This window comes from Camelus ferus, chromosome 32, assembly GCF_009834535.1.
Source record: "Camelus ferus isolate YT-003-E chromosome 32, BCGSAC_Cfer_1.0, whole genome shotgun sequence".
In the NCBI taxonomy this organism is placed as follows: domain Eukaryota; kingdom Metazoa; phylum Chordata; class Mammalia; order Artiodactyla; family Camelidae; genus Camelus; species Camelus ferus.
The window spans coordinates 8,686,434-8,709,259 of NC_045727.1; the positions used below are offsets into that span (position 1 = coordinate 8,686,434).

The window sequence follows — 22,826 nt, forward strand, 5'->3', positions numbered from 1 at the left end:
TGTGTGTGTGTGTGTGTGTGTGTGTGTGTGTGTGTGTGTGTTGTAGCAGCAAGAGAGAATCAAGAACCATTTTTCTCAAAGGCGATGGCATTTCTTTAAGGAAAGTTAATTGGGTTCTCCTGTGTGTGTGTTAAGAGAATCCCCATTCGAAGAAGCCTGCGTTATCTACTGTGTTAAAAAAACAAAAGGTAACGTATTTGTGAAGGCGTCACTGGTCTTTGACAAGCTGATGGCAAATTCTGGAGACTGACGGATGGAACAAATATGAAACCAAGATTAAAATCAGATAAAATGACCTATTTATTAAAATAGCCGCCCTCCCTTCCATCCCATAGCTTTGTCTTAGAGTTCTCACAAAGGTTCTAGATGATGTGTTTCATCTCTAGTAGGAATTTAGAGGCAAAGCTAAGTGTGACAAATACATTTCAGCTTCAGACCTTGGTTTCAGTGTGGCTGTCTCCTGGCTGGCCTGTGGGTGCAAAGAAAGACATTTTATATGCAGTGTCTTTGGCTAAAGGGTCAAGTTTTTATAGCATTTGAGACAGGCAAGGCTCTTGGTGGTGTTTTCTTTGCTTGTGAAGGGATTTTTCACTTTTACTCTGTTGATTCAATCTCTTCTCTGGGAGAAACATAATATAATAATAAAACAATAATTTATAATTTACTATGGCATTATAACAAAAATAATAATTCAGACTAACTTTTGAGTGCTTTTACAGGCATTAGTCTAAGCATTTTGCATTACTTGTCTCATTGAATTCTCACCACTGTTACCATTCCTGTTTGACATGTGGGAAACTCAGGCACAAAGAGGTTACATCACGTGCCCAAGGTCATCCAGCTGGGAAGGGGTGGAGCCATGGTCAGAATCTTGGCAGTCTAGATCAGACAGTAGTAATAGCTGACTTCTACCCTGGTGGACTGAGTTGCAAGAATGCATGAAATAATTTGTATTTAAAATGTGAAGATTCTTACAGAAACATAGTGAAGCTGATGCTATTGTTTTTCTGAATTTTCCCGTGAGGAGACTGAGGCTCAGAAAAGTAAGGTGACTTACGCAAAGACACACAGCACAATGCAGCTGGGGCTTCACGGCTATTCCATCTGGATACAGATCTGGGGTTGGTAAACTTCCTGCCCAGGGGCCAAATCTAGCCCACTGCCTGTTTTTATAAATAAAGTTTTATTGGCACACAGCCATGGTCATTTGTTTCTGTATTACCTGTGGCTGCTTTAGCACCACAGTGATTGTGCGGCCTGAAGAGCTGAAATAGTTACCATTTGGTTCTTTACAGAAGTCTGCCACCCCCTGCCCCAGGCCCAGTGTTCTCAGCTTACCTACATCTCCTGCTTTTCCATGTACCATCAAGGCTGGTGCTTCCAACAAGCTGCTCTGTTACTGGAATGCAGCCTGGTCTTAGCCCAAGATGGCGAAAACCATCCCCTGTGAATTTCTGCCACTACCTGGAGGGGTGTCGAGGTTCTGAGGATTCTAACTGATCAGAGTGTGCATGTTTTAAAGGGTGACTTGAACATGACTTAGAACAGGAAAAGGGCAGGGATCCTTGGAATTGCTCCAAAAACACTGCTTCTAATTGTAGTTTTACCAGCAGATACTTGTAAAAAGCTCAGTCTCAGGACCTACTGAATCAGACCGTCTATGGGTGGGTCTTCAGCTGCATTTTGACCAGCTCCCTAGGTAGTATGTATTTGCAAAGCAGTCTTCCTTAGTCCCCAGGTGGGCCTGAGGCCCCAGGGGAATCACACAGCGCACTGAGTCATTCTCTGAACAGTGGATAGAGCTGAGCTTCAATAAGCTTATGACTTTTTTTTCTTTTTTAAATTTTATTGGCGTATAGTTGATTTACAGTGTTGTTTCTGGTGTACAGCAAAGTGATTCAGTGATTCATATATATATAAATATATTCTTTTTCATATTGTTTTCCATTATGGTTTATTACAAGATATTGAATATAGTTCTCAAGAAGGTCCTACTGTAGAGCTCACAACTCGCATCCCTTAGTTCTCACTGAAGATTACTCCTACCTCTGCCTTGAGGATTCTGACCCGATGCTCCAAGATCATTCTCAGTTCACTAAACTCTTCTTCTCCCCACAAACGCCCAAAATGAATTTTTTCAAAGAAAGACTAGGGGGCTTTCTTGCTTCCACCAAAACATTGGAGACTCCTAGTTTATTTTTTGGGTTTATTGCCTGTCAGGCCTGGTGCTCACTGGTTTACAGGCCTTTGTCTCATTTACTTCTCTCTCCTCCTCTCCGAAGTGTGGTCTGCTGTCAGCTCCATTTTCCAGGTGAAGAAACTGAGGCTCTGAGTTGGGAGTGTCGTGTGTGGGGGCGCGACTGGGTTTAACTTAGTGATCCTTGTGGTTTTGCTCTCAGCCTCCGCTCCACGTCACCACCTGTGGCGCTGGCAGTAGAGACCCTCTCGGCAGGCTTCCCTTGGACATTTCTGAGACCCAGGGCAAGAGGACATGGGGAGACCCACCTACTCAGATCTGAAATTTAAATGTTACAGTGCCAACTAGCAAACTGTTAAAATATGTTCTGGGGTCCAATCTTGACAGAGGCAGCTGGTAACAACAAAGTAAAAAAGAAATTTGTTTGTCCTAATATGGTTTCTAATAACTGAAAACCAGCAAGATAGCAAAGATGACTGAAATTAATTATAATCATGCAAGGTTTGGTGTTCTGTTGATGGTTGGTGATGTTTGAATGAGCAGTGAGGACGTATATAACTTACACATTGCTGTGCATTCATAAGGTAACCATGTATTTTCTTTTATTTGAGAAAATGATGAATTATGTGGTTATAATCAGTATTTTCAGATAACTTGTGATCTATCAATGATACTGCCGAATTAGAAAAATCTTTCTTCAGGCATGGTACTTCTTAGGTAGGTTTTTTTTTTTTCTGAAATGAATTTTTATTTCTTTTTTTCCGATTAGGGTATAATTTACATGTCATAACACACACACATTCTAAATGTAACATTTCAATGAGTTGTAATAAATGCATGTACTTATCCAATTATCACCTGAAGTAAGATTTCCATAGTTATTTAAAAATTAATTTCATTTTGGAGAAACTGTTCTGCTGAGGAAATAGTTATTGGAATTGTCAATAAACATTTTAAGGTACTTCTCATCTTTGGAAATAAACCATGGATTTCAAATTTTATGTTTAAACTTTATAACTGAATCACATATGATAAATTATTGTATTGCAGAAAGTGTTATATATTTTACTTTCTGCTCTTTCCGTCTCCTCTGTTCTGCTGATAAGAGTGTGAGTTTCTTGAGGACAGAGGTTTTGTCTGTTTTTTTTTTTTTTTTAAACTAGGAGTATCTCCAATGTCTAGAACCATGCTGACAGTAAGTAGGCTTAAAGGTGTCCTGAGTTTTATGTGATTCTATCTAATCTCAAACAGGACACCTTCATTTTAGAAAAGTATTTATAAGCAAAGTTCACTCTGCCTTTAGGAGAGAAGACATCACATTAGATCACAAATCACATGCCTATTTGTATTTCAGAATGCAAATCCATGCCTCTGTTCAGTGCTGTTCAAAGACGTTAGGCTTGCTGGTGCTTTCCAGCTGGTGGCCAACCTGGTCCGCCATGTTGGAGGGGGTCTTAATGCTACAAGTCTTTTGAGCTCAAAAGCATATGCATCCTCTTTAAGGTGCCAATAGTAGAAGCCTTTGCTGAAGGTGAAAGTTCAGCTAGTGTGACAGACAGTCTCTAAGGGCACCCCCCAGTGACCCCCACCTCCTGGGATTCACACTCTTTTGTAGTTCCCTCCCCTTCAGTGTGGGCAGGACCTATGACTTGCTGCTAACCAAGGGAGTATGGAAAACACAATGGGGTGTTACTTCCATGATTATGTTATATAAGATGATAACCTCTATCTTGCTCAGACTCTCTCCCTTGCTGACTTTGATAAAGCAATGTGTCATGTTGAGAAGGCCCAATGTGACAGGGAACTGAGGGTGGCTGTGGCTGACAGCCAGCTGGGAACTGAGGCTCTCAGCCCAACAGCCCAGAAGGAACTGAATCCTGACAACAACATGAGTGAGCTGGGAAGAAAAACCTTCCCCTGTTGAGCTTTCAGATGGGACTCCAACTCTGGCGAATACTTGGATTTCAGGCTTATGAGACACTCAAAAAGAGAAAACCCAGGTAAGTTACTCCTGGATTCCTAATGTGCAGAAACTGTGAGATAATAAATGTGTGTTATGGGCAGAAGACCTAAACAAGCAATTCTCCAAGGAAGACATACAAATGATCAAAAAGCACATGAAAAAATGCTCAATATCACTAATTATCAGAGAAATGCAAATCAAAACTAGAATGAGGTATCACCTCACACCAGTCAGAATGGCCGTCGTTCAAAAATCCACAAATGACAAATGCTGGAGAGGCTGTGGAGAAAGGGGAACCCTCCTACACTGCTGGTGGGAATGCAGTTTGGTGCAGCCACTATGGAAAACAGTGTGGAGATTCCTCAAAAGACTAGGAATAGACTTACCATATGACCCAGGAATCCCACTCCTGGGCTTGTATCCAGAAGGAAATCTACTTCAGGATGACACCTGCACCCCAATGTTCATAGCAGCACTATTTACAATAGCCAAAACATGGAAACAGCCTAAATGTCCATCAACAGGTGACTGGATAAAGAAGTAGTGGTATATTTATACAATGGAATACTACTTAGCCATAAAAACCGACAACATAATGCCATTTGCAGCAACATGGATGCTCCTGGAGAATGTCATTCTAAGTGAAGTAAGCCAGAAAGAGAAAGAAAAATACCATATGAGATCACACATATGTGGAATCTAAAAAACAAAAACAAAAACAAACAAACAAAAACAAAGCATAAATACAGGACAGAAATAGACTCACAGACAGAGAATACAGACTTGTGGTTACCAGGGGGGTGGAGGGTGGGAAGGGATAGACTGGGATTTCAAAATTGTAGAATAGATAAACAAGATTACACTGTATAGCACAGGGAAATATACACAAAATGTTATGATAACTCAGAGAAAAAAGTGTGACAATGAGTGTGTATATGTCCATGAATGACTGAAAAATTGTGCTGAACACTGGAATTTGACACAACATTGTAAAATGATTATAAATCAATAAAAAATGTTATAAAAAAAGAAAAAAAAACCAAAAAAAAATGTGTGTTGTTTTAAGGGGTTAAATTCATGGTGATATGTTATGCTGCACCATAGATAACTAACACAATCACGGAGAAGGAAGATTTTGTAAAAAGAGGTTCCATTTATATTGATTTAGACCATATACTTTATTGACAGTACTTTATGAAATCCATACAACTCTAAGAACAAGTTGTTTCTATTCACATTTTACAGATGAAAAAAAAAAAAAAAGGCTCATAATTTAAGGGACTTGTCCAAAATCATACAGCCAGAAAGTAGCAGAGCTGAGATTTAAACCAAGTCTTGTCTGATTTAAACACTCTACCATGCTCAAACATTTTCTAACATATATTTCATCCGGTTCTGTAAAGACTGGGGACTAATGTCTTTTTCTGGGATTAAGTAGAGACCCAGTGTACTGAGAATACCATGATGCCATTTAAATTCAATTTTTGCTGTTATGATTACTTGGACATTTATTAATGGAGGATATAAAATATGAAATTCCTAAAGAAATTTTTTATTGAAGTATAGTCGATTTATAATATTGTGCTCATTCTGACACTGATAGCATAATGATTTAGTTATACATCTATATATATTTCTTTTCATATTCTTTTTTCATTATAGGTGATTACAAGATATTGAATATTGTTCCCCGTGCTATACAGTGGAACATTGCTGTTTATCTTTTATATATAGTAGCTTATGTCTGCTAATCCCAAGCTCCCAATTTATCCCTTCACCTCCCCCTTTCCCCCGGTGCTCAAGTTTGTTTTCTATGTCTGAGAATCGGTTTCTGTTCTGTAAATAAGTTCAGTTGTCTCATTTTTTTAGAGTCCACATATAAGTGATCATATGATATTTTTCTTTCTCTTTCTGGCTTACTTCACTTAGAATTACAATCTCCAGGTCCACTCATGTTGCTACACATGACATTGTAAAAGATGAAATTCTTAAAAAAATTTTTTCTCCTTAAGTTTTGATGCACTTGCTTTGCTGATCCTTTAAGTACTATCTTTTTAAACATTGGAATTCACCAGAGCCTATCAATGCCTAGCACATTGCCAGCAGTTAATAAATACTTGTTGAGTGACTGTCTGGGGAACTCTGTGTTCAGGACAGATTCAGGTTGCTGCTACCTATACAAGACTGGGTTATATACAATAAGCCTAGAATTGGTTTTTAGTGGGAGGAGAATCTATTTTGGAAACCAGGTCCAAACTTGGACTTGAAGAACCCCTTCATGGTATGTAGGCTTCCTCAAATGTGTGAGTCCAAAGATAATCTAGAATTTATTTGTAAACCCCCAGAGGGGAAGGACCACACCTTTAAAACTGAGTGTCCCCTGAAGCTGGTGGTTCTCAATCAGGTTTTGTTGATTTGAACTGCATTATGGGAGGAGGCAGGAGACCATGACTTTGGGGCAACAAAGCTATGAGCCAATGGAAGGTTTGCTTCAGCCTGAAGAATGCTGTCCTGGACGGGTCCTATGCACTCTTGTGGCAGGGTGGTCAGGACCCTCAGCACTGGGGCCGCTTAGCCCATGTTTGCATCTTGGCTCCTCCCATTACCAGTTGGGTGACTTTGAGCAAATCACGTGCCCTTCTACGGAGCTATCTCCCTCAGGGTATGCTGTGAGAATCAAGAGATGTCAAGCACACAGGAAGCATGTTCTAAATGGTAACCTCTGTGACTGTCCACCATTCCTGTTTCTTGAATCTCTCCTTGTCTTTCCCTAATCTCTCTCCTGTCCCCCTTATCCACCTGCTCCCTGAATATCCGACGCCCCCTAGATGTCCACTCGCCCCTGAAGCTCCCCATGTGTAAACCTAACCAAAGCTCATTACTCTGACTCCCTCATGTGTCCCCAAACCTACCTTTAAAAAAATACCCATCTCTGTGAAAGATGCTGACATTTACCTGCTCACCCAGAAATCTCAGCATCATCCAAATTTCTTCCTTGTCCCTTACCTGCCACATCCAGTTGGTATCCAGGCATCCCCACGTTTCCCAGCCCCTCCCTGTATCTCTATAGCAACTGCCTTAATTGGATCAGTAGCCATTTCTTGGCTACCAGCTTCTTAATTGTATTCCTTGCCTTCCCCACCTCTCTGTCCTCCTTTTCAACCCAGAATGATTCTTCTCAAACTCAAGCCACGTTGTTGCTCTTCTATGTAAACATCTCAGTGACGTCCCTCCCATCCTCTAGAGTCCAATTTCCTTAGCAAGGCATACACAGTCCTTCAGATTAAGAGCTCTCACTCTGTCACCTCTTCACTCCTCTCTCTCTTTTCGAATTGTGGTATAATTTACACGTAATAAAATGCACCTATCTTACAAATTTGATTTGATGCATTGACAAATTTACACACCCATGTGACGACTGCAGCAATCAAGATGTAGAACAGTTTTCATCACTGTAAAGCTTCCTTTGTTGTCTTTCTACTGACCCTTCCCCCACAGAAGCAACCACTCTTATTTCTCTCATTTTGTTTTCCTGTTCTGGATTTATTTAAATGGACTCATACAGTATATATTTTGTCTGGTTCTGGTTTCTTTCACTCAGCATAATGGTTTGGAGATTCATCCATATTATTGTATATACTATTTGTCTGTCTTTATCACAGCATAATATTCCACTGTTGCAATTCCATTTCCAAATGACACCACAATTTAAAAAAATTGACTTACCTGATGATGTGCATTTGGGCTTTTCCCCTACTTCATAATCTAGCCAAGTAGACTTTTTTGCTGTTTTTTAGAGACACAGCGTGCTTCATAGCTCTCCCCTCATGCTGTTCCCTCTATTGGAAAGCCTTTCCCTGCCTTTGGTAAACTGCTACTCATCTATGAACACACAGCTCAGACAACATCTCTTGATAGTCCTTTTCCAACCCAGGCTGTTCTTTGCTTCCTCCTTCACTAAAGCATTTTCATACTGTATTAAATTCTCTAGGTATGTGTGTTTCTTTGATGAACTGGTGAGTTCATAGAGGGTGGGCAGAACCTCTCATTCACACAGAACCCCATGAGAGCTTCATCAATGTCTGCGAATGAGTGCTATTCTGTAAAGGAAGCAGAGCCTAAGTGTTACAAGCTCAGATTCTGGAGTCAGACTACGTTTTAAAATCTTATTTCCACCATTTACTAACTGTATGATATAGGCAACGGACCCAACCTCTCTGAGCCTTAGAACGTGTCATGAGGCTTTCAGTGAAGACTGAACAGTGTTGTATTTATTGATATATAAAATGCTTGGTCTGGAGCTTGACACATACTAAGCACTCGGTAAAATGTTGGCCGCGTTTGTTATTATGGTTGTTACTGTGGTTATTTGAAAAAGAAGTGTTCTAGGAGCCAGGAAGCCAGTAATCCCAGTTCATATTTAGGCAGGATATTTTCCATCTGTGTCTCAGTTTCCACATGTATAAAATGAGAGTTTCTTCTTCTAAGATACTAGCCAGCAAGTTTCCCTCCCTGTGTTTTCTACCAGCTATAAAACATTCAAGTGGTGAGTCATCCTCTACCTTCTGAGTCCATCACAATATTACCCCCAGTCTGACCAGTTCAGCCTGTCAGGGCACCTTCTCCCCACAACTGTGTTGGGAAAAACAAACAATGAACAAAAATACACTTTCTTTCCAACTTGGACCACACTAAGCTTTCTGCCGCAGCACCTTTATAATTCCCATCTGCTAGATGACATCCATTTCTTCCCTTTTCTGTTAGATGAGGCCAACCTAGATTTAGAGACCTGGGTTCAAATTCCAGCTCCACCACAGAAGTAGCTGAATAACTTTGGGTGAGTGACTTAACCTCTCTGAGCCTCACCTGTAACAGGGGAGGGGTAAAAGTAAGTACCTCTTAGGGTTGTATGAAACGAGAGAATGCAGATAGTGTTCAGCAGAAGTGGGGTGCACGCAGGGGATTTTCAGAGGCTCAGCTTGTTAGGTTAATTCCTTATTCCAGCTGTTTGGAATTAGAGAGTCCCTGTAAAGATCATGGGTCCTGGGACTATGCTGGAGTCCCATCTTGTTTTACTGCCTCAGTTTCTCCCGGGCAGTGGTTTTCCCAAGAAAGTTTCTCTAAGGTCTTCTCAGTTTCCCCAAAGTCAAAGGGATTCAGGCAGAGCTTCCGACTAAGGGCAGGTCCCCAAGGGTTATTGGCCACCTTTGGCTGGAGAGAAAGATCATTTCCTAGAGAGGCTCACCTCTGACCCATGGGTCCCCTTCTCCTCTAGGACAAAGCCCATTTTTGGTGCATTTAGAAAACCATGCTCATCCCTGGAAGCTCTGTTGATCAGAATCCCAGCTGATTGCCTTCCCGGGCTCTCAATTCGTGACCTTTTAAATGCCCTGGAGCCAGCCTGTCTGCTGCTAGTGTCCAAAGCTCCACTAATGGGTAAACAAGGCATTCTGATATAAGAAGGATTGGGCTGGATTCCATCCGAAAAGACTCCCAGCCTCCGTGAGCACCTCTGCCCCAAACGACACTGAAGGATCGGCAGTTACCGGGTGGCGGGGGTTGGGGTTGGGGCTATTCGTTCTCACCTCAAGGATATGTAGCTGGAGCTGGAAGAAGATGGAGAGAATGTTTGTTTTCTGAGCAGGGTGGGAAGTTGTGGCCGCTGAAGGCTGGGAGATGAGAATACCTTTCTCCAACTTGGCTGCCTCATCCAGGTGCCACAAAACAGCGACCTGTAGCTGTTAGAAGATCAGGCAGTGATGGGTATCTTTGCGTTATGTGGGGGAAACTGTTTCCTGCCTCAGTCAATGATTAGACCCTCCTAGGGAATTGTCACTTGAATTTTCCCTGTATTTTGTAGAATACATATAGCAGCCTGCTCTGTCTAGCAAGGGCTTAATAAATGCTTTGTGGGTCCGAGTACTCATGTATGGGGCCTGTTACAAAAATTGGGTTTGGAGAAGGCTGTTTAGAAACACATCAGAATAAAGACCAGCTCAGTCTGTTCCAGTGAAGGCATCACACATCTTCAGTACCTTTTAAGATCGGGGGCCAGTTTTCCTAATGATGACCATGGATGCAGGGCACCCTCAAACTGGAGGGTAAAGGGCTAGTAATTTTGGGTTAGAATCTAGTTCTCAGAATCCTGTGTTGGAGTTTGGAGCTCTCTCCCAAGCTGGAAGAATGGCAGTGTGCTCTGAAAGCCATCACCGAGATAGGTGAGCAGAACAGAGCAGTTAAGAATCTGTGCTTCGATGTCCAGAAAAACCTGAGTTCAGTTTCTGCTTTTCTCATTGAATGTTCTCTGAGCCTGTCTACCATCATCTGGAAAAAGAGGATATTACCTTCCTCCAATGGCTGTTGGATGGGTTAGACGAGGTCACATGTTTGTTAAGTACCTTGCCAAGTACTTGCTGCAAAGTCTGTCCTCAAAAGGTGGTCAATACAGTCATGATATTACAATTTCTATCATTACCACCAATCATTATGAACAATTTATTATTATTATTATAGTTTTCCTAGGGTAAGTGCTGTGGCCATGCCCATCCAAGAAGCAAACCGCAGTCCCCTTCTCTAGGATTCCCTAGGCCAGTGGTTGGATGTCGCAGTGCTGCGTGGACACCAGAAGCCAGGAACACGGTCCTGACATGAATGGAGCACAGTGCCTTTTGCTGGGGCTTAGTCTGGTTACACCTGGCACCTCATGGTTTCCCACCAGTGCCTGCCTACGGTTTCTGTCTTCTGAGTAAGCCGTCTTGTGTCATCTTCTGAGTCCCACTGTGTTCTCATCCCCGCCTCCCATCGCTCCTTCCATCCACTGCATTTTGGCAGCTGGGTGAGCTCTCCCGTGGGCAGGGAGGGATGAGGGGGAGTGCATGGGAGATCGTGGTTCTGGGGGGGAACGGGGAGGGGGGCAGAAGTTGCTGAGCTCCTGGAAACAACCCCTGGATTGGAAATAGAATGATCAGGAATGTTCAGCTGTTTGTGGGTCACTTTGACCTCCTCCCAGGTCAGGTCACATGTGCTTCTCCGGCCACATACGCCGGCAGACATCAGATACCAGACACACTCCTGTTCCTACTGCCAGGACCTGCTCCCTCATCCCTCCCCAGTGTGTGCTCGTCACTCTCCCTCTCTTCTCTCTCCCTTTCCCTCTTCTTTCCTTCCTTCTCCTCCTCTCCTTCCATCTCTTTCCCTCTTTCTGCTAGGTATGGAATAAAATGCCACTCAGCTGCTTAAACCTCCTCCATGGCTCACTATTGCCCCCAGGCTCTTGTTCCAGTTCATCTCCACGGTCTGCAAGGCTCTGCATGACCTAGCCCCAGCCTACCTGTCCAGCCTCCTCTCTCACCACTCACCTCCAGCACCACACTACAGCCAGCTGAGCTCTTTGAAGCTGTTTGCATGCCCACGGCCACTTGCTCTCCGGCCCTTCCCACTCGCTCACTGCTTCTTCCTGCTCATGGCAGCTGGGTCTCCCTTTCCCGGGAAGCGTTCCCGAATGCCCCAAAGCTGGGAGCTTTGCCCTTCCCCCAGAGCTTTCTTTGTCGTTGTGATTTTGCCACTGCCTATCTGCTTCTCTGTGTCCTCCAGGACACTTGGAGCTGGGAGGGCTGGGGGCCTTGTGTGGCCGTAGGATTAGCTTATGTGTTCTTGTGTGAAGTCCTTTCACTTACATGCCTAGTGTTTGCTGTTGTCAGAACTATCACTGTTGGTCACAAACCTGAGAATAGATCGGGGTGCAGGAATCTCAGGTGTTGGGGTCCCTGAGGAGCCAGGTATCTTCCGTTTGCCCCTCCAGATCTACTGTCCGGGCTTCCCCATCCTGCCTTGTGCTCTGGGGCTGACCTCCATCATGGCACCGGCCAGCTCTGGTGCTGTCTGGCTTCCTGGGGGGTTCCTCCAATGGGACCATCAGCAGGGGATCTGAGGGAGGGAAGAGAGTGGGTTGGGACATTTGTTCGAGGGAGTGGGGGTGACTGTGGGCTGCTGAATCCCTTAGCTTAAGGTGACAGCTCCTGACAAGCAGCCCTTGTCTGGACAGCCCTTGCTTGAGGTCCCAGGAACCACTCCCTCCCCTGGCCTTTCAGGTCTTAGGGTTCGTAACAGCGCTCTCCTGAGCTGGCCCTGTGGTGCTCTCCCATCTTTGTGTTTCCCCCAAACTCTGCCCACAGCTTTGTAAATCATGCCTTCAAGAAATTACCGAGTTCCTGCCTGTTATTTCTTTGTGGCTGGGATGCTGTAATACATGTAATAAAGCTGATAACTTTGATCAAACTTTGACACATCCCTCCCTCCTCATAGTGCTGTTAAAAGCATCAGATAAGAGCAGGTGTGTCATGTGCGTTTGTGTGTCATCTGGCAAACAGGAGATGTCCAATACATGGTGGTATCTTAGTGTCCCAACTCCTTTGCTGATGTTCCTTAGAAGTTTGTAGATTCACAGTTTTTCCCCTGAAGCTAAGAATGAGTTGTGCTTGTCAACCAAGGCTTCTGGAATTTCCAGAACCCTTACAAACCCCTAGAAATGTAGTCATGGGTAGGGACTGAGAAAGCTGAGGTTCACATCCTGATTTTGAAGCTGCTGCTTCAAGGAATGCTGAGCAAGTTTCGTAGCATCTCTGTGCCTCAGTATATTCATCTGTAAAATGGGGCTAATAACAGACTCTACCTCATAAGGTTGTTGAAAGATCTGAGAGTAAATACCGAGGGCTTAGCTCAGTGCCAGGAACAAACTGAGTAAGGAACAGTTGTATCTATAGTCCTTAATATTGCTGTCATTGTTTTTAACCCTCTCAGCTTAACATGTCTCTGATCACTGGACAGGACTACCCGAGTCTATAGACTTTGAAGATAGAATTTGTGGGTGGCTGTCTTGGCTGATCTGGGGCAATTTTAACCTATGTTTGACTTAGTCTCCCAAGTAGTCCTTGCTCTCATCTTCTTAGGTAATAAACAGGGTAAACTGTCTGGCTTTAGCTTTCAGGCTCGAGGGATTTTCTCCTTGCCCCACCCTCTTTATCTGTAAAATGGGAACATTTTCCCATTCCAAGCACCCTCTCCATCAGTGGGAAGCTCTAAAAAAAATAATTAACAACATGGGGGATGAGGAACAGGTAGGGTTAGAGGACAGATCAGCCCCTTAGTAAATATAAAATGCTAAATAATAGCTTTTATCCATTTGCTTAAATAACTTCTCTTATTTGACTTGGCTTAATGAGGCCATTGAGCCTCAAATGAATCAAGACATATGTTCCTAATTCCAAACTGAGAAATTTCTTCATAGTTCAAACCAGACAGAAAGTCTTTGAGTCTGATTCTGAGGTCTCCTCTGACATCTGTGGGTTTTAGGAGACCTGGGAGGTGCTTCGTCTTTCCCTATTTTGAGTTAAACTTCTTATCACTCTTTGAGTCCTTCTCATATAGGTTGTTAGATGTTAGGTACTTCTTGATTTGTGTGGAATGGGAAAAGAAGGCACAAGTGCTCTGACACAATTTGATCTTGGATATCTCAAAGCACCTATAAAGATTAATTGATTAACATGGCTAGGTTCAAAGACTTCCCAGGCCAAGATGACTCAGAGAGACCAAATGAACCTCAGAAGCTCAGAACTAGAATAATAGTCATCTGTCCTAAAGGTCTTTTGCAAGAAATTCTGGGAAAAACTGTTCTCCTAGAAAGAGGGGACAGATGTGGCATGTTCCTCTTTCACTTCTTTTTCTGTCTTAAATTTAGATGTGATGGCTGGAGCTGTGGCAGCTCTTTTGTCAAAACTTTGGTCAGGACATGGTTGAGCTGCTAAGCCAGTACATGTAGCTAACCACCTCCAGAATTCGTATTATGTAAGAAAAATGAATGCCTAACATTTAAGGCACTGCAGTGAGGTATTTTGTTACTTGAAACTGAGTATATTACTAATGGATAAAAGGATATTTCCAAACCTTTCCCTCAAATGCAAAATAAAATCCCAACATTTATAGGCTTAAACTGACCCAGTCCTCCTACCCTCAAAGACTTTTTAAGACTTTTTATTCTTTGCCACAATAAAACATTGCTGTACCCATCTAAAAGATGATAATGCAGAGGAATGAGGAGCATTGAGGTTTGCCATTCAAAATTTCAAAGTGGGTCCAAGAGCCTTGAAGTACATGCTGTGGCTTCCATTCAGAGACCACATGCTGTCTCTCGTTGGCTTAACACACTATTCATAACCCTTGGAAGGATGAAAGCTGCCAGAACCCCAGACACTGGTTCCAGGGAGTCTAGAGGGCTGAAACCCAGCACTTAAGGCTTCCATGCTGTTCTTCTGGCTTGGAAATTTATGCCGCAGCTTTGAAATCCTGGGATTCATTGCATGGTGATTTGTGACTGTAAGGCATGCTTAAGCGGTGGAATTGCTTGCATCTTCATGAAGAGGGCAAATACCAATCCGAACCTCCCAACTGCTACCATCCTGAATATTATCTACATACACACGCCCATCAGTGCTCAGGCAGGGCCATTATGCTGATACAGAATGTCATTGAGAGCAAGGGGATAGAAAGGAAGACCTACCAGGAAATGTCAAGATATTTTCTTCCCCAAAGGAAACCACCAAGTCATTAATTCCAAATGTTGAATACAGTGGAGCTTTCTCTAACAAAGAGGCTGACTTATATTCAGGCTTTCAAGCCTAAGTCCTTTATGCATTTTCAGCATCTTTTTACTTAGTCAAACCCATTTTAACCCAATTTTGTTAGCTATAAATATCTTGGTCCAAAATGTAATCGTGTCATCATAAGACCCTTTGCTTTCAGATTTGTGATTTCCCTTTGTTTTTTTCCCCCAAAGCTTTCTTTGCTGTATTTTATTGAAGATGATTCTTACATTGCACTTTCCCCAGGCTCCTTTAGCCATTCCATTTCTATTTTGTGCTATTTCCAGAAATTTCCTGTCCTTTATAGTCATTTTTTAGAAAAAGCTAATTCTTATATAATCTTTGCCATATATTGGGCACTGTTATAATTGCTCTATATGCATTAACTCACTTAATTCTCACAACACCCTATGAGGTAAGTACAATTTTTTATCCTCACTTTACCCGAAGAGGAAACTGAAGCACAGAGAGGTTAACTCACCCAGTGACACACAGCAAGTAGGTAGCCAGGCCAAGAATCAAACTGGGCAGTCTTTGGCACTTCCACTGTCAGTTCACAACTGGAATGCCCTCTCCCCTCCACCCCACCTCTTTGCCTGGGTCATTCCTGCTTATTGCCTTTTCTCTGGATAGCCTTCCGTGTTACCCCCACAGTCTGGTTTAGATGCCCAGCTCTGGGTGTACATTACCATGTACTGTAATAGCTGATTTCCTTATCTGTCTCCCCACCAGACTGTGAATTCTTCATACAATATATATTCATAGTAAAACACATTAAAAACACCAAAAAGTGTATAAACTATAAGGAAGAAAACAAAAAACACCCCAAGTCCCTGGTAACATCTAGACATCTCTTATTTCTTTTAATATATAATATATATATAATAGATAATGTAAAATTTACCATTTTAATCATTTTAAGTGTACAATTCAGTGACATTAAGTACATTTACAATATTGTACAACCATCACCACTATCCATTTTCAGAACCTTTTCATCATCCCAAACAGAAACTCTGTACCTGTTAAATACTAACCCCTACTTCGCCCTAACCTCTGGCAACCTCCATTCTACTTTCTCTCTGAATTTTTCTCTTCTAGGTACCTCATGTAAGTGGGAACACACAGTATTTGTCCTTTTGTGTCTGGGTTCTTTCACTCAGCATCAGGATATTGAGTATACTGTGCTATATAGTAAGACCTCATTGTTCATCTAATTTATATATAGTAGTTTGTATCTGCTAATCCCAAACTCCTAATTTATCCCTCCCCCACCCCGTTTTCTTTTTGGTAACCACAGGTTCGTTTTCTATGTCTGTAAGTCTGTTTCTGTTTCATAAATAAGTTCATTTGTGTCATTTTAGATTCAACATATAAGTGATATCATATGGTACTTATTATCAATATCATCTGGTATTTCCCCCCTGGTAAACATACGTTTGTTTTCTATGTCTATGAGTCTTTCTATTTTGTAAATAAGTTCATTTGTGTCATTTTTAAAAATTCTATATATAAGTGATATCATATGATATTTGTCTTTCTGTGACTTACTTCATGTAGTGTGATAATCTCTAGGTCCATCTATGTTGCTGCAAATGGCATTATTTCATTCTTTTTTATGGCTGAGTAATATTCCATTATAGACATATATACGACATCTTCTTTATCCAGTCATCTATCGATGGACGTTTAGGTTGCATCTGTGTCTTGGCTATTGTAAGTATAATTTAAATATAGTAGAATTTATCCATTTTAGTGAACAGTTCTATGGCACATACGTCTAGTCTGGCTGCCACCCTGTATTAGTTTCCTGTGATGATGTAACATATTAGTACAAACTTGGTGGCTTACACAACAGCAATATGTTGCCTCACAGTTCTGGAGGCCGGAAGTCTGAAACCAAGGTGTCAGCAGGGTCTTGCTCCCTCTGGAAGCTCTAGGGAAGGACCCTTCCTTGCCTCTTGTGGCTCCAGGCATTCCTTGGTTTGTGACTGCATCACTCCGATCTCTGCCTCTGCCTTTCCACGGTCTCTTCTGTGTGTACCAGATCTCCCCTGCCTTCTTCTTTTGAGGGCACTCTTGTTGGATTCAGGACCTACCCTAATCCCGGATGATCTCATCTTGATCCTTGTCTTAATCACATCTGCAAAGACCCTGCTTCTAAATAAGGTCATAGTCACAGGTCCCATGGGTTAGGACTTGGCCATATCTTTTTTTGTGGGGGACACAATTCAACCTATGATCCTTGAGGGCACACTCAAGATAGACAACAATTCTATCACCCCCCTCCCTCAAATTCCATAATTTTTTTCTTTCAAAAGCAATGTGGAGCCATGTGTCCTTACTGTTTTACACCCTGCCTCAACCATGCAGTGATGGACTGTCCACACCCTTTGAATGTTAAGCAGTTCAGATCAAAGGGCTCTATCATCATTTAAAATAAATGCATTATTTATAGATGTGAATTTCTCAAAGGACATGTTGTACTGAACTTGAACCCTCAGGGCCTAGCCTAATGCCTAGTGCATAGTTGATGCCTGCTCCATGTTTCTTGAGTGACTCAGTGAAGGAATGACCCTCCAGAAAGTTGTGGGGATGACTCCCGAGGCTGTGGCAGGCCTGGGTTCTCCGCGTCTCCAAGTTCTCCTTGTCCTTTCAAAAGAGGTGAGGCTTGCATTATCCAGTCCCACATCGGACCAAAATGACTTGCTTCCCTTGCCTTCTCTAGAAATTCCCAGAGACTTTGCAGCTGACTGCCTGGGAGATCAGAGGTGTGTTTCTCCCCACTGTGGACACCCCCCACCCCCCCGAGGGTTTTCATTCCAGAGAGGACTAAGTCAACTCTCTCCAGGTTTTATAAGCTGATAGAACAGGGCTGTCAAATGCTTTTTATGGGAGAAGAAACAGGAAGATGGTTTGTTTTGCAGACAGCAGGTTATTGGGTAATTACATTTTTATAGAGCTGTTGTGGGACAAATCACGGCCCTGCTGTCTCCTTTGATGCTAAAAGGCAGACGGCCCCATAAAGATCAGAACAAGAGAAGGTGAAAGGGGTCAGGGACAGAGCTGCCCCTTTGGGGTCAGCTTCTGCCTGGAAGCCCCCCCACCAGGTGCTCCTTTAGAAAATGTCCTCTGCCCACATGTTTTGGTTAGAGTCGTATTTGTGCCAACGTCTCCTGCCTCCTCCATCTGACTATGTATAGAGAAAAGGAGAGACAGAAGAAAGGTGTGACCTGTAGGGCCACCCCCGAAGGAGCCATCCCTGTTCATTCCTAGTGTTTCACTTACTTGTTAACTCAGTCACCCATTCATCCATTCACTCACTCATTCTCTCATTCATTCATTCTTTCATTCACTCACTCACGCGTACAGTAGAGTGGCCACTTGCCTAGGAGCCTGGGGTATACTCACATCTTTCTGAAGTTCCATGTATTCATTCACTGCACACGTATTGGTTGAGGGCCTACTATGTGTTGTGCCCTGTGGCCCTCAGGGTGAGCATGGCTGAAGGAATGGAGAAGGAAGGCTGTGGACCGTCACTCCTATACCAGGTGTGGAATGCCAGCTGTGATGAGCAGTGTGCCATCTGGAGAGAAGGTGGGTACAGGAGAGCCCATCGCAAGGCATCTGAGCTTGTCCAAGGGATCAGAGGCAGGGTTCCTTGGTGGACTGAGCTCTGAAAGATGAGACAGTGGGGATGGTGGGGGATGGTGGGGAGAGAGTGTTCCAGGCAAAGTGAGAAAACCCCACACAGGGTACACAGAAGGAGAGAGCATGAAACTTTCAGGAAAGGAGAGCAACGGGGCCCAAGGCAGCCTGGCTCTTGGAGAAGCCCCATCCTAGATGCACTGCCCAGAGCTGTGGCCAGGAAATCCCTGTTCAGACCCTGTCTTGGCTCCATTCCCAAGACAGCCTCTCTTTGTAGAAACAAAATGCGCTGCTCGGCTACCATCTTAGCCCTAGCCGTAAATTCAGAGGGAGCTGCATGGGGGCAGGTCTGAGGGGGAGCTCAGGCTGTGCAGCCAGCATGGTGGCCTGGAGAGGGCCTTTCTTTCTGCCCTGGAAGGCTCTAGAAAGCGGTTCACTGCTATTCCTTTCCCTGTGTGGTTTGAAACCAGGCCGAGGGCCTGGGTTTTCACTGGTCCCATCTGGAGATGAGTGTTTCAAATCAAGCTTTTCTCCCCCCTCTCTCTTAAAGATGTCTGCCCTCTTCTGGAGGCTCTCCGACCCCCATGCTGGTTTCCTGCTGCGGAGACAAGTACCTTAATAACCAACTATTTATTTGGCCGAGTGGCCCTTCTGTGTGTGTGTGGTTTCCTGCTGAGACCTTCAGCCAGAGTCCAGAGGTGTCTTTCTTAAAGGCCTAGAGAGGATGCAGGCCCTTTTCAGGTTTTTTTTTTTCTGTTTATTTGCTGTGAGCTGTCAGTGTCCCACTAGGCAGCTTTGCTCTGGGCAGGCATTCCACCCCCACCCCAAAGTCTTTCCCTCATCTTCTTAGATGTAGGCCCTCCCAGGCACCCCCCAAGCTGCTGGCTGGGACTGGCTGGTTGGAGCTCTAGCCTTCGGGGATGAACATAAAGGCAGCAGAGGCCCCAGGGAAGGACAAGGGGGTTGAAGAAACGTTTGGATGACTTGTCAGCCCAATGTGTTTTAGCCCAGCTTCTAAGGAGTCAGTGCTTCAGAGTTTTTGGTGATAAGCAGAGGCCGTTTTCAGGCTAATGGAACCACCTGTGGCTCCCTGCTGGGGTCATGCTCTGCTCCCTGCTACCATGCCTTTGCTCAGGCTGTGCCTCTTGCCTAAAACACCCCTCCCTCCCGCCTCTGGGGAGAGCTATCATTTACGGGGGGCCTGCAGGGTGAGAGGTCCTGTTCTAAGGTTGAAGATGCAGCGATGAACAAAATGGAGCATGTACCTGTTCCCCATTAAGCTGATGTTTAAGGATGAGAAATGAATCCGCAAATAATAGACACAAGGTGGTGACAAGTGACAGTGGGAAACAACCCAACAGGATCAGGATGTGGGCAGATCTTACTCATGCAAGATCTGAAGCAGCAGAGGGAGCCGTGGGGATATCTGTGGGCAGAGCCTTCCTGGCAGAGGGAGCAAAGCATCCAAAAGGCTTGCAGGCAGGGCGGAGTTTGGTAAAGTGTTGGAGGGACTGCTGGAGGCTGGCTGATGGACAAGGAGTGAGTTAAAGGATGAGACCAAAGTAGGAGGTAGCTGGACAATGAGGCCATTGTCAGATCTCATGAGCTCCTCCCTGTAGGATTTTGGTTTTTATTCCAAGTGAGATAAGAGCCAGGGAAAGGGTTTGAGTGATGTGACTTGATTTATGTTTTTAAAAGGCACACTGGCTGCAGCAGTAACACAGATGAGCTCATCTCATCCTCACAGTTTCCTGTTGTCAGATGTTTAGTTTTTCAAAAACTAAAAAAGATGGATAAATTTGACTGTTAAGATCAAGAATTTTGCTCATCAGCAGACACTTAAAAAGATGAAAGACATGTTACCAACTGGGAGAAAATGCAGTACACACAAATAACAAAGACTATTATCAGGCATAAGTAAAAGGTTTTTAGAAATCAATAAGTATAGCTCAGCAACCCAGTAGAAACCTGGGGAAAATACATGGACGTTTCAAATGAGGGAACATATGTGGCTAATAAATACATGAAGAGATGTTGAACATCACTAATCACGAGACACATCAAGACCAGAATGAGATAGCATTTTATACTCATTTGTTTGGCAAAAATTAAAAAAAAAAATCTGACAAACCAGGATTAGAAAGGGTATGGGGTGCAGAGAAAATGCAGACTGGTGCAAGTGCTTTGGAAAACCAGCTTAATGTTATATTGTCATGTTGAAAATTCATACATCCTCTGATCTAGTAATTCTTCTCCTGCATGTGTATCCAAGAGAAGTAAGAATGTCACCACCCACTGTTCACAAAAATGGCTAGAAACAAACTAAATGCCTATTGGTGATACAGTGATCAAAAAAGTCAGGTATTTTCAAACCATGAAACATAACACAGCAGTCAAAAAAAATGAAGGATGGTGACAATGCAGTGAACTTCAGTGCAAGTGATACTGTGGGCACCTACTTTACGTGTGACTGTCCTTACATCTTCAGTGCCACCAGCTGAGCCCATTTACTCTGCCACCTCCATTGCAGGCTGGAAGCGCCTGCGAAGTAGCATCCCTTAGGGAATTCTCAATCGTGGACTGACAGGAGTTGGTGGGTTAACACCTCAGATCCCTCACTGCTTGGGGAAACATAACTCTGAAATGTGTGTACCACAAACCCTGAGTTTCCCCCAAAGATATTAAGGTTCCAGGCAGTTTAAGACATTAAGAGATTAAGTTGTCCTTAGTGTGGTTGGTTTGATAATGCACTTGCAAAATTCATGTAACAAGAACTAACCATTTGAAAGTGAACAGTTTGGTGACATTTAGTGTATTCACAAAGTGGATCAATCACCACCTCTTTCTAGTTTGAAGACATTCTTATTATCCCCAAAGGAAATCTGTATCTACTAAGCTGTCATACTCTGTATGATGTGCTTTTTATTGGCTGTCTTCCCCTCTGCTATGGTCTGAATGTTTGTGTCCCTCCCCAAATTCATATAATGAAACCTATCCACCCCTGTCCATCCTCCTTCCCAGCAGATGATGGTATGAGGAGGTAGGGGGCTTTGCAGGTGGTTAGTTCAAGAGCGTGGAGCCCTCACAGAAGGGATTAGTACTCTTTCTCACCAGAATCTGGACCATCCTGGCTCCTTGATCTTGAACTTCCAGCCTCTAAAACTGTGAGACAGAGATTTCTGTTGTTTATAAACCACATAGTTTAAGGTATTTTGTGATAGCGGCCTGAACAGACTAACCTCTCTCTCATTTCTCCATCTAACCCCACAAAATTACTTGCACACAAATCCTGTCCCCACTCTAGGGGAACCCAAGTCAAAGTGCTTGGTAATGTCACATTAGGTTAAAAAAAAGTCCCAAGAAGTTACATACAAATTGGTATTCCTTTTTAAAGTTAAAAAACTAAAGTTAAAGAATACTTTTAAGGAATGCATGTAGATGTAAAAAGACGGCGTAAAAAAATGCAGGCAGGGGGTTGGCTAATTAATCCAGGGTAGTGGTTACATCAAGTGAGAGGAGCAGGAGGGTGGGCTGGGGAGACCACAGGGTTGGATGTGGGTTGTTGCAGGGGCCTAAGTTTTGTTGTTGTTGGTGAGTCCCTATAAGCTAATAATATTAGAAAATCACTAGAAAAATCATTAAATAAAAGCACGGACCAATGATAAGATTGTGTCATGCCAAGCATGATAAAGAATCCAATTCTGCACCAACATGCAAGGAAAACTGACATCAGTGGAATCCACGTTAGGAGAGGACAGTGTTTAAATTTTCTGAGTTACATGTGGTAGGCTGAAGAAAGAGTTTTAGAAAGTATATTTTATGTTGCTTTTATTTTAGAAGGGATTTAATACACTATTCCTTTCCCTCCCCTAGAAGGTCATTAAAAAGATCATAACCCAAGTGCCCATTAATAGGAAATAAATTATGTGGACGAATACTGCTCTTTATGGAATACAATACAGCCATCCAAAAGTCAAGTTAGAGAGAGAGGTGTTGATATACAAAGACATCCATGAGTCCTTATTAAAGAAGCAAGTCGAAAGATAATGTTTTATATGATCATATTTTTGAAGAATTTTTTGTCATAAAAATGTGACGTGGAATTTATTGTATATGCTACATTGAATTATATGTATATGTGAGTAACCTTTTTACATATGGACAAACATAAATAATTGCATATCTATCTGCACAGAAAAAAAATTGGAAAAGAACTTAACTTGATACTGTTAAAGGTATTTTCTCCATGTGATAGGACAATGAAAAGTTCCTATTTTCTAATTTATGCATGTCTATACAGATTGAATATTTTTAGTCAGTAAAAACAATAAAGATGAAGCGTCAAAAATTATATATTCCTTAAATATATGTGAAAATAGTA

The 22,826-nt window shown here is 42.9% G+C and overlaps 1 long non-coding RNA gene across 1 annotated transcript in view; it reads left to right on the forward strand.

Annotated features, from left to right (window-relative positions):
* LOC116660927 overlaps positions 1-22,826 on the forward strand; it is a 318,927-nt gene that overhangs the window by 16,148 nt on the left and 279,953 nt on the right. The window lies entirely within an intron of this gene.